Here is a 10,599-nt window from a genome sequence, read left to right on the forward strand (position 1 = left end):
AAACATTTAGTTTGTACAAAATAACCATCAAACAAACACCGTTTAAGACATTGATGTTCACAATTCGTCAAAACACTGTTTCAAAAATATCATTTTCATCTCCTGAATTCTTCTTCTGTTCAAGACATCATTGACCTTTTTTAAAATTTTGAATTAATCGGCTCTTTATACTTCTTCTCTTCTTTCTTTAGCTTCTCATCTTTCTGCTATTCTGAATGAGTTTCTTCATATTTATTGTACATTTCCATCCACTCATTCATAGATTTATTAGTAGGATGTGTTAAAATCTTCACTCCATACTTCACACGCAATTCGTTCAACTGTTTCGTTTGACTTCGTCCTTCTTTAAATAAACCGCTCTTCCACTTAGTATCACCCATGTATGTCTCCATGTGACGCATCACGAAAACACCAGAGTCTTCTTCATTTGTTTTTGTGCTCCATGTGAGTGGTACCAGGTTTACTTTGCATCCCATTTGTTCAATCGGATTCCCTTGATCTTTTAGATACTGTTTAAAAAACTTTCCCTAAAAACAATATATTCTCTTAGTTAAGTATTAAACATTTTAGAAAAATAAACTACCTATAGTTAAACACGATTTTAACGACCTGTCAAAGTACACTTGACGACCATTGTTATCTTGGTCCCACAGCTTGATCATAACTCTATATGAATTTGATAAATAACCTTGCATTCTTTATTTAAAAATGATTTTCTATAAAGGAAACCTACCAAAATGTGTAAGTTTAGAAAACCCATACATTATTACTTAACCAAAAGTTGACCAAAACAAGTCAACAACATCCACTATTAAATGTATCAAAATAGAATGCAAGTTAATGTTTAACAAAAGCTGTCATCATAAATTTGCAGACTCTCTAAGCACAGCGGAAGCAATCAATCATGAACCTGAAAATAAAACATGCGAGTAACTGTCAACAAAAATGTTGAGTGAATTATAGGTTTAATATTGCAAACAATATTTAATTTAAACCATAAAAATTTATGTTTGAAAACATAAAAACTCCTTTTTGGACCACAAAAATTATATGCTAGAAAACATATAAAAACATTATACCATTTTCCGTGAGCCACCTGGTAACCACTTAACCATTTATTTACCCTTGCCAAACACAATAAATAATATACACCGAACAAGTGTATCTTCAACTAAATACGAAGTACTAAACATTCCGATTATAATTTGCTAGCGCGACTAGCTCGAAATGGGGTTGTCAAACCCGATAGATCTATCCATAGGATTCGCGTTCACCAGTAGAAACCAGTGATTACAATTACCAGATTAGGGAATATTTTTGTTCGACTCAGGGAATATTTTTGTTCGACTCACAATGAATAATTTAAACCAACTTCCACTTGTGTCCAATATGTAAAAATAAAAGGCATGTATTCTCATCCCAAAAGATTTAAAATAGAAAAACGGGACTATAACTCACCTTAAAGCAAATGAAGTAACCACACAAAAATGCGAACAGCAAACGAAGTAAAGTGATCAGGGATGATCACAACGCCGACCTATAAATAAAGCAGGTCGATATAAATAACTAACTTAGGTTAAGTCTTAGTATGATAGCTATGGTACATGTTGCAATTAGACATAGAACAATACTCAACATGCATCGGTTTGATCAGAACAGCGTACGAACACACACTTTCTGTTTTTAGAAAGTTTCTATTTTTAGCAGGTTTCCATTTTTGAAAATTTTCTATTTTATGAAAGTTTCTATTTTTGGAAAGTTTCCAAATTTAGAAAGTTTCCATATTTAGAAAGTTGCTATTTTTGGAAAGTTTATAAGTTAGAAAAGTTTTCTTAATTAGAAAGTCAACAAAAGTCACCTAAAAGTCAAAGTCAATAGAAAGTCAACTCAAAAGTCAACCTTAGTCAAACATAGTCAACGTTAATTTTAAAAGTATAAGTTATATTAATAATATAGGTTATAATGTTAATTAAAGTCATATATGTATAACTATGTCATAACATAAGTTTAATTAAATTAAACGGATTATTAAAGTTAACATAAGTTTAAATGATATAATTAATATAACATAAGTATTTAATTAATTAATTAAATATTAGTCATAATATAAGTATTATTAATTAATAATAGATTTTAAATCATATTATAAGTATTATTAATTAATAATGAATTATTAATAATATCATAAGTTTCTAATTAAAATTATTAAATCATAAGTATTTAATAATTAAATTATAATTAAAAAATAACTAAGCCTTATAATAATCAAATGATTAATTAATCCTTATTATAAGTCTTATTATAATAATCTCATAATATAAGTTTAATACTTACCATAAGTATTTTTCATTAATAATAAAAGTATTATTAATCATAAGTTTAATTAAATGTTTAATTAAATCATAAGTAATTAATAAATGATATAATAAAAATATATATCATAAGTCTTAAATTAAATAATTACTTTTTATATCATAAGTAATTTATTAATAATGAAATTCATTATTTATATCATAAGTCATAATTAATAATCATAAGTTTTAATTAAAAGTTCATCGAGTCATAACTTGAGCCTCGGGAATCAGTTTTCGGCGAGTCTTATATATATCTTCTCCTAACCAACTCACCCGACACATTAGTGTGCTCAAGAACACCCCAAAAATAGCCACCAAGTCGTGACCTACAGCTATTATTCAACTTGGAGCTTTAATCCGTTCAAAAACATGTTTTAGTCATACCTGGTGATCCGTGGCTCGGATTTCGATGACCCGAACATGAAAGTTCATCCAATCATCAATCCTAACACACTATTACACCCTAAAGACTCCAAAAGTGGTCACAAAGTCGGACCATACCTATACCAATTCGTTCTTACATTTTAATTTCACTAAAACACTATTTTAAGCATAACTAGAGCTCCGGGAATCGAAATAACATGAATCCGGAGTCTAAAATTAATGTCTTGATGAGAGGAACTCATATAAATACTTTAATTTCACTTTTATAACAGTTAAGTTTACAGAAATGAACAAACAAGCTGCTGTCCCAAAACAATCAAACCGAAAACATGAATTAACGAGCATTTCTACGCATACTATCAACAGTACAATAACATACAATCATCATACTATCAATATAACATACAAAATCAGTAAAATATAAGAAAAATCAAAAAGCTAGGGTTAGGATTTATACCCTAATCAAGAATTGATTAGTATGAACGTGTTGAGGAGAATGAGAGCAATCCTTTTACACCAAAAGCCCTATGATCCAAGCATGATTTTTGGTTGAAGATGATGATGTTTATGGTGATGATGGTGATGGTATAGATGGGAGAGGAAGAGAGAATTTTCACAAAATAAGGTTTAGGTTGAAATGAGGAGTAAATGTGGTGTTTTGAACAAATGCATCATAAATTTCAAAGTTAGGCAAAACCACCCCCTCCCCTTGATAAATTCGGCCAAAAAGAAGTCAACAACATCCACTATTACTTAACCAAAAGTTGACCAAAATAAGTCAACAACATCCACTATTAAATGTATCAAAATAGAATGCAAGTTAATGTTTAACAAAAGCTGCCATCATAAATTTACAGACTCTCTAAGCACAGCGGAAACAATCAATCATGAACCTGAGAATAAAATATGCGAGTAACTGTCAACAAAAATGTTGAGTGAATTATAGGTTTAATATTGCAAACAATATTTAATTTAAACCATAAAAATTTATGTTTGAAAACATAAAAACTCCTTTTTGGACCATGATGCGAAGCGAGGTGTATATAAAATAGTTATTATTTTACTAGGAAAATACTATTAAATACGATACAATTTTACACAAGATATTTATTTATTTATAGAATGGATATACTTAAACCTTGCTACAACACTTATAGGCAGTGTACCTAATCGTACAGTAGTGTAGTTTTTAGTAAGTCCGGTTCGTTCCACAGGGAAATCTTTAAACAAAGCTCAACGCTATATTAGTTTACTTTTATAAAAATACAAATATATATAAGTGATATTATTATTATAAAGGGGGGGTTTTTACCGTTTAATGACCGGCTTGTCGATTTTAAAACTTTAGTCGCAGTTAAAACCTAATGTAAAATATAAAATAAATACAAGACTTTAAATTAAAGCGTAAAGTAAATAACGATAATGAAATTGCGAATAATAAAAATGCGATAAAATTAAATTGCGATAATTAAAAAGTACGATAATTAAAAGTGCGATAAAATAAAATAAATAAAAGTGCGATAATTAGAAGTGCAATTAAATATAAAATAAAGGAAATTAAATATGAAATAAAAGAATTATGCTTATTTAAACTTCCGTAATCATGATGTTTGACGTGTTGATTTTAGTTTTATGCCCATGGGTTAATTGTCCTTTGTCCTGGATTATTCAATATGTCCGTCTGGTTTTTGTCCATAACAGTCCATCAGTCATAAATATAAATTACAAGTGTCCTTGTCAAATTATTATTATACCCGAAGATAAATATTCCAACTAATTGGGGATTCGAATTGTAACAAGGTTTTAATACTTTGTTTAATGAATACACCAGGTTATCGACTGCGTGTAAACCAAGGTTTTACTACTTTGTTAACAATTACACCAATTACCCTTGAATGTAATTTCACCCCTGTTTTAATTATTCTAGTGGCTATTAATCCATTCCCGTGTCCGGTTAAATGAACGATTATTCGTACATATAAATACCCCGCCCATCGTGTCCGATCGAGTTTATATGGTAATTTATAGGGACGCCCAATTGTAAATCTTTATATTAACATTAACAAACTTTCATTTAGTTAAACAAATATAAAGCTCATTATTAGCCCATAGTCTAATTTCCACAAGTGTCGTTCTTTTGTCCAAACCCCAATTATGGTACAAAGCCCAATTACCCAATTTTAGTAATTAGCCCAACATCATGATTACTTCGTTTTAAATAAGCATAATAATAACTTAGCTACGAGACATTAATGTAAAAAGGTTGAACATAACTTACAATGATTAAAAATAGCGTAGCGTTACACGGACAGAATTTCGACTTACACCCTTACAACATTCGCTAACATACCCTTATTATTAGAATTATAATTAAAATTAAAATATAAATTATAAATATAAATATATTTACGTATGAAGAGGAAGAAAAAAGATGATAAAAACTCGGCAGAAAACTGGCTTTATATAGGACCTGACCAGCAATCTCACTCCATGCGACTCGCATGGATTTGTGCTTCTGGCCATGCGAGTCGCATGGCCACCCTGGATCCAGCCAAATGGATTTGTTTTCTTCTTGCCGACGTAATATAATAATAATAATATATATAATATATAATTATATATAATTATATATATATTATATTATATTCTTGTGCATAGTAGACTAGATATTTTTGGTCCGTTGCGTCGGGCGTTTCTTCTTGGCTCAGGTCCCGGTTCCGGATTTTCGGACGTCCTCGCGTATTATTTTAAATCGCGTACTTTGCGTCTTGTAACTTGTACTCTTGTCATTTTGAGACGTTCCTCATCAATATTTTGAACCTTTTTAATTGTATCTTGTACTTTTTAGCTCTTTGGACCTTTTTGTCTTCAATTTGTCGAATCTGCCTTTTGTCTTCACCTTTATTTATTTAAACGAATATCTCTTGTAAATAGAACAATTGCAACTAAAAGCTTGTCTTTATTGAGGAATAATGCTATGAAATATATGTTCGTTTTTAGCATTATCAAATATTCCCACACTTGAGCGTTGCTTGTCCTCAAGCAATATTGTCTTGAAATACTAGAATCACTTCTTTATTCTTCACACTTTGTACATCAGTGATTTCTATACGGCGGTATAAACAATGGAAGTAACGATATGGTTTACAGTCCCACATGACTATAAAAATTTAGATCCATTAAGGAAATTGGATCTTTATGAAAACATTTGATCTTTCGAAATCTAGTTTTTACCCTAGATAAGTTTTCCGGAATAACCCTTTACCGGTGTTTGCAAAATATTTTTGTGGGTTTGGTGGGTTTCAGATTTGAAAATTTTAGCTCAAAACTTGCGGTTTTGTGTCACCCACTTGCTAACCTTGTGTTTGGAAAGCAACACGTCCAGTTTACTTGTTCCGTATATTACCTTTCGGTAAACTACCGTCCGGTTGTAAAGGAAAGCGTTGAACAAGCAACTGTTAAGGCAATATCCCGTGACATGCTTTTGATTATGGTCTATAACGTGTCGGACGCAATTACTATCCTTGGTAGGAGCAATAGTAAAGCTCACCCTTATAATTTTTCGGTCTGGCACAAGGTCCTGTCTTTGACCATGCTATTCAACCACCGTTCTTACGGTTGACACCCGATTTAGTTCAGGTGACCTAATGAATTCCAGGTGAATTCCTAGGATTTTACGTTCAATGGTAATGAACGCATTGAAAATAGGGTTTTCAGAAAACAAATCGGTTTATAATTTTGATCAAAATATTTTCTCGTTTAAGCTCGAGTTTAGATATCATTGAATTCCATGAGTTTGTAATTCTCAATCTTTAAGGTCAATCTCTAGGATTGAGTAATATCAGTCTTAAAAGCTGATTTTTAATCTTTAAGGAGATTATCCTTTCTGGGGATCTGATTCATTAGTCTTATCCAGCTAATTTGCATGGTGCCCCCCCATTGTACGAGATAAATCCTTCTCATGGTTAGGATAAATCTGACCACTTGGCGACCCTGTTTAATGCTGAGGTCCGTGGATTTCCTGCTGATTTTAGTGATGACTTTTCTAGATTTTTCGTCAACCTACAGCTGGTCTGGACGACAACTTCATGACCTAAATCAAGAAGCGCGTGTCTTTTTCGGAAGACTTTACTTCCTTTTAATGATGGAATTGATTCATCGTGTAGATCCATCTCTTCTTTTCTTTCATTGGGTAAAACAGTTTAGTTTAGTCCAAAGCAAAAGTATTTTCAGTTTATTTGTTACAGATATATGTTTAAAATAATTCGGTAAATTTTCCCACACTTGGCTTTTATTTTCCTTTTTATCGTCCTCTATTCCATTTTAAATGAATTTTAACATTTTAGTTTGTTTCTCAATTTATGTCCTTTCCGAGGTAACAATAATTTCGGTGTTAAAACCTAGTTTTATCGTTCATAAATATGTATAAACATGATTTTGAATTCATTTAATTGAAAATTTTGAAAAATTTTACTAGAATTGGGTAGTCAGTATATAAGACTAGGGCTGTTCTTTTTTATCAGAGAGCACTAGATTCTAATACAACTACTGCTTTACTAGTATTTTTAATGGTAACCAAGTGTATAAAGTAAAAATTTTAAAATCCGAAAGAATTTAACCCCTTCCCACACTTAAGATCTTGCAATGCCCTCATTTGCAAGAAATCAGTAACAATTTAAATTATTGAGGGTGATTAGTGTGAAAATGATTAAATTTTTACCAAAGTTTCCAAATATATTGGCGTTTGTTTGCTGAATGATAAATGGTGCACGTCATTTGTTCATTCCGTCTTGTTGTTATTTCACATATATTTTGCATCATTGTCGTCAAAATTACTTGCTTTTGCTGAACTTAATGCCAGTCTTTGAAAACGCTTTGTTTTACCCTGTTTTGTGCATAAAATAGAATACATACAATACAAATATAATCATACATGTAATTTGAAATGGAACTTTGGCATCCCACTTTCAAACTATAAGAAAAATATTAGTACACAATAATAATAGAAATATCAAACATTACATAAATGTAATTAAAATGTTAAGTGTTTAAAATAATAAAAATAAAAATTACCAACTTATCTCTACTGATCAGGAGGTGGGTTAGGAGGAAAATTAGGATATGGATCCCAATTCATGTTCGCGTCCGGGTTCCATGGCTGATTATAGGTGAACTGGTATGCTGCGTCATAATCATATGAATCATAGGGTGGTCTCATTTCTGGCTGATGTGCGGGATAGTATGCGGGTCGGGTCGGATAATACATCTCGCCAGGCTGCAACTGGCTTATAATTTGGCGCTGATGATAATCCCATCGGCCATGCTCTCGTTGCCGGGAATGCTCGTAGTCATTCCGGCGTTGCCATGCCTCGTACTGCATATGCCTATCATAGTTCGTCATGTATTCATCCTCCATATGAACGCCTAAATCAAGAGCAGTCTCCCGAACAACTCCTATAATGTTGTTCGCCTCCTCCATCTCGTCATCCGCACCTCTTTCTACCTGTCGCTGAGGTCCCTCATATCGATATACCCGACCACGTCTCATCAATAATACCCTTGCACCGTGATAAAGGTTTGAACTTATAGTTTCACCTCCGTCCTCTATTTCGTTCATTGGACCCCCTTGGTGCTTATCTACACCTAAATACTCTCCAATGAGAGTAATGAAAATACCACCACCTATAATACTCCCCGATTTCATCCCCGAAACTACATTAGCGAGATAATAACCAACACAATAGGGAATGTTAACGAAACTCCTCGGGTCTCTAATACACTTGAGGTAGAACAAATCGTTTACGGTCAATTTCTCCTTATTCCTACCCCTTTGTGTAATTGTGTTTGCTAAGAATCTATGAATCACCCGGAGTTCAGCTCTGTCTATATCTAAGTATGTATGATTTCCACTGGCGTGAAATTCATTAAAGTGGGACATACGCCTCCAGACAGCGTTAATATCAAATTCCCTATCTACCCTTTCTCCTTGGGCAATCAGGCTATTACAGTCGGGGCTCAAAAGTTCAGCAGGGGTGTAAATCTGTAAGGCCCTGGCTAAATCTATCATGGACATTCTGTACATGCGTCCACCTAACAGAAATCTAATAAAGCTTCTATCATCTATCCTCCTAACATCACTGTTTAACTTAATAGTACTAAGTAATTCTATACACCATTCCCTATATATGGTTCTACGAATGGAAAATAGGCGCATCCAATCGTTAAACTGAGAATTACCATACCTTTGCACCAATAATTCCCGAATCGGTTCGGCAAGGTCAACTGTTTCCAAAGGTACCCAGTCAATTGCCCTTGGCATTTCAACAACCTTAAAGTAGAGAATGTGCATGTTCTTTTGATAATCTGGATACTCTATCCAACATCGATCAAATCTCAGATTTGGGTGTAACTGATCTTCATTAATGTCTAAGCTCAGAATCCTTTGATGTGGAGCGAATTGACGAAACTGATTCATGAATAATTGATCTTGATCGTGATATGGAATATGTTGCTCCTCCTGTTCTTCTTCTTCTTGTTGCATATGTTGTTCTTGTTCATAAAACATTTCCGGTTCGGGCTCTGGTTGCCTGGATGATGATGCTCCTGAACCTCCAGTATCGGCTCTCTGCAAAACACATTAAACACAAAATTTGTGCATCCAAATATGCATTAGTGTTAGCAAAATAATAACTTGAAACAATTATGATGACATGTTCAATTCATAACACATTTTATACACATTTTCTTAACAATAACAATTCTACACTTTTACATACGAAAATGTGTACAATGTTTTATCACATTTAAACTCTTAAACATGTCAACAATAATCATTATAGCAATTAAACACTTGTTACATGGCATTCAAATCAAACTAGTGCTCATTTTCATATTTTTGTCAAGTCTACACTTTGTCAAATAAGCATATACGAAAAATGTACATCAAGTTCATAAGCTTTTATCTCAAATAATATGCCAAAATAATCACTACTAGTAATGAAACAAGTTTCAAATGGCCTTTATATCAAATTATCCAAGTTCATGAATTTTTAGACTTAAAAAGTCTACTTTAATTCTCAAAAACATGTTTAGGCTCAAAGTTTGGATCAATTAACTACCTAAACATGTTACACTACTTAATTTAGCAACAATTCATGACAAAAATCGGCCATAACCTGTTTATATCAAAAAGCCCCAAATTGCTCAAGAACACAAACCCTAGATTCTTAAAAATTTGAAGTTTTTAGCTTCAATTCATGTTAAATGGCTTCTATCTAGGATATACATGCATAATATAACAACAATTTAGCTCTAATTACACCTAAATTTAACAAAATCAAAATATAAAATTTCTAGCTCAAGAACACAAAAATTCGAATTTAAAGAGATTAGGGGTGAAATCTTTACCTTTCTCCTGAAGGGGTTGAGACTACTGAATCTAGGCATGATTATTGTGAAGTTTTGCAAGAATTTTGATGAAAAATGATGAATTTTTGAGAGGGTTTTGGAGATGGTTCGTGTTTGTGTATGTGTGTTTGTGAGAAAGAAACAGGTCGACTGAGTTTTTGATCCTGTCCAGTTTTTAACAGCCATGCGAGTCGCATGGTTTCATGCCCATCCCCATGCGACTCGCATGGGGTTAAATTCCAGTTTTTTTTTTTTTTTTTTTTTTTTTTTTTTTTTTTTTTTATAAAATCTTATACTTTTAAAACATAAATAAATAAAATTTTAAAAATTTTGTTTCTTTTTAGGACGAGGTCGTTTCGGGACAATGCCCTAGTCCGTCCCTCGACAAAATTTTAAAATTTTGTCATTTTCAAGCGATTGTTTTAAAAGCTTAGATTTTTGGATTTTTTTCAAT

This window comes from Rutidosis leptorrhynchoides, chromosome 1 (genome assembly GCF_046630445.1).
Source record: "Rutidosis leptorrhynchoides isolate AG116_Rl617_1_P2 chromosome 1, CSIRO_AGI_Rlap_v1, whole genome shotgun sequence".
NCBI lineage: Eukaryota > Viridiplantae > Streptophyta > Magnoliopsida > Asterales > Asteraceae > Rutidosis > Rutidosis leptorrhynchoides.